Raw genomic sequence first — 2,970 nt, forward strand, 5'->3', positions numbered from 1 at the left:
ATTGTTGAAATCTAATGGCATCCCCCTTGGAAAATATTGGACTAAGGTGGATTATGTCTAGATGATTTCAATGGACTTTGTTTTCAGAAACATGCTGCCAAAACTCAGGAAAATGCAGAAAATATTTCATAGGTAATGTCATTGTTCTGGTGTGGGCATTTTGCTAATACAGATAAGATTTTTTTTGTATAACAAAACAACTTATTTCAAGTCAGAATTCTTTTGTTTGTTTTAAACTTTTTATTTATTTATTTGAGGGAGAAAGAAACAGGCATATATATATGGGGGAGAGAGAGAGAGAGAGAGAGAGAGAGAGAGAGAGAGAGAGAGAGAGAGAGAGAGAGAATGAGTGCACCAGGGCCATCAGCTACTGAAAATGAACTCTGCACTCATGCACCACTTTGTGGATCCTGGGGAATTGACCTTGGGTCCTTTGACTTTTCAGAACAAGTGCCTTAACTGCTAAATAATCTCTCCAGCCCTGTTTGTTTATTTTTAAGGCAAGATCTCTCTTTATTCCAGGCTGACCTAGAACTTACTCTGTATTCCATATTGGCCCCAAACTCACAGTTATCTTCCTAGCTCAGCCTTCCAAGTGCTGGGACTAAAGGTATACACCACCACACCTGAAACAAGTTAAAATTCTACACTTACTTGCTTTTTTATTTAGTAGTAGTTTGCATACAGTGTATAGTGTGATGAGTGTGGTAGATTGAATATACATGTATGCCACTCCCATAGATTCAGGTACTTTGATTAGAATTAAACTTCCTACTTAAGGCCGGGCGTGGTGGCAAACACCTTTAATCCCAGCACTCTGGGAGGCTCAGGTAAGAAAATTGCTGTGAGTTTGAAGCCAGCCTGAGACTACATAGGGAATATCAGATCAGCTTGGTCTAGAGTGAGACTATCTCAAATGACAAAACAAAACAAAACAAAAACAAAGCAAAACAAAATGAAAAAGCTCTCTACTTAAGTTTCCAGCAAGCAGATTCGTGCTTGGCTGATGCAGCAAAAATGTCACTGGGGTCAGGTCTTGAGTTCAGTCCTACTGGGTGAATCAGTTTTCGCTGTGCCTATTTGTGCTTGCTATGGCTGGCTTTTATTTTCTGCTGTGGATGCTGAAGTGAGACAGCTTCCTCTGCATGATGGTAGTTCTGCTGGAATCTACAAGCCCGAAGTGAAACATTTCCTCACATAAGCTGCTTCTGGTAGGATGTTTGACCCAGAAACTAGAAGGTAACTACAATGATGCATATTCTATTAATGCAACACAGTGATATGTGTTGTGATACTTGTTTTCTTTCTGATAGACATTGAGTATTGAATTAAGATGCAAATGTGTATCTGAAATTAATGATTAGAACTGAGTGTTTACCTATTTAGACTTTTTTCTTCCAGAATTGACAGCTAACTTTTTCAGACATTTTGTAATTTTGAGTAAGACTTGTGTAGTTATTAACTCTTTAGATAGTTGCCTAAGCTTTCTTAAGTAGCAATAACTTCTGAAAACTATTTGCTAGCTTGTATAGTAAATGCACAATATGAAATGAATGTAGTGGTCAAAGGCCTGCTAATTTCACAGGGCTGCCAGCTATGCACATGTGCTACTGAGTTACAATCACTAAAATTATAGTTTATGAAGTATATGTAAAATTAAATTTTAATATTACATTATCATTTCTTTAAGTAGTAACTCTAGAAAATTATATTCATAAATAATAGGTTATTAACCAAGCATATTTCAGAAATAACATGGATAAACATCACTGTAACAGCTTTGATGTTTAAATATTAGAACAAAGTTCAATAACTGTGTATTAACAATTGGTTATAATTTTCAAGTGTCTTAATTTTTTCATGATTTAAACCCTTTTTGTAATGTCATGTTGCCTAATTGAAAGAGGAAATCAGTATAATTTGAGGATTGATTTGTTCTCACTACAGTGAGATTACAGATTAATTATGATCACTGCCCAGAATTATGGCTGTTAACTTTTAAAGCTATATATAAGTACTGTATCCCAGGCTTCTCCATTCAGGATAATGCATATGGTGGACATAAATGTAATGTAATCACAAAATTAACACTGTGAAATAGTTACTGTGAGCATTCATCTTTTTATGTTTTTCATTTTTCTTCATGCAGAACTATTTCATTCCCTGAGGTCAGAATCACCCAGTTCTCTTGTCACTGGCATTAGTCAGGTGGAGAAAGACAAGCAATATTAATTTCTTTATCTGCCTACTCCTATCTACAGCCAATTGCAAGCATTCTTCTAATTCAGCAGATTAAAAAAAATATGCTATATACCCTTTGAAAGTATTTATGTTTGTTAACACAAAATTTAATTATTTTTAAATGTATGGGACCATCATAGAAAATCTGGTAAATATACAAACCATGTCAGTAGGAACCATCTGTTTTATGTGTATGACTATGTATTGTTGCTTTGCCAAATTTAGTTGTTTTACTATGTAAGACTTAAAAAATTTGCTCCATTACTTTTGTTATTTTGAGCAAATTGTTCCAAGCATAGTCCTGAAAAGATATGTGTATAGTATATAATCCCATTTATTGTACCATGATATAACATAGATGTGGATGCCTCTGGGAACAATAATGATAGGAAAAACATATTAAGTAGCTATTAAGTATAGGTTTCTTATGATACATTTTGCAATGTTTATTTTGGTATCAATAGTTGCACCACTAGAAACTAACATAAGAGGAAAATCTAAATGCTTAACCAGAAAAGCTACACAGTGTGTACAAGGACACAAAGCAATTAGGAGGTGAATTCTACCCAGGGAGACAGTCAGATCCAGGACACATATGGTCATTTGCAAATGCAGAAAAAAATTTCAGGGATAACTGTTGAAGAGTGATGCTATTTGCTTTTGTCATTTTGTTTTTCTTCTTTATTTTCATGATTATATTATAATGTGATATGCTTTTTTCATGAGTAT

General features: G+C 34.4%; 1 non-coding gene across 1 annotated transcript; it reads right to left on the bottom strand.

Moving 5' to 3' along the window:
* Window positions 1-2,361: 2,361 nt before the first annotated feature.
* Window positions 2,362-2,470, bottom strand: LOC123454404. The gene has a single exon (XR_006633366.1).
* Window positions 2,471-2,970: the final 500 nt, after the last annotated feature.

Source organism: Jaculus jaculus, chromosome 13, assembly GCF_020740685.1.
Source record: "Jaculus jaculus isolate mJacJac1 chromosome 13, mJacJac1.mat.Y.cur, whole genome shotgun sequence".
Classification (NCBI taxonomy): domain Eukaryota; kingdom Metazoa; phylum Chordata; class Mammalia; order Rodentia; family Dipodidae; genus Jaculus; species Jaculus jaculus.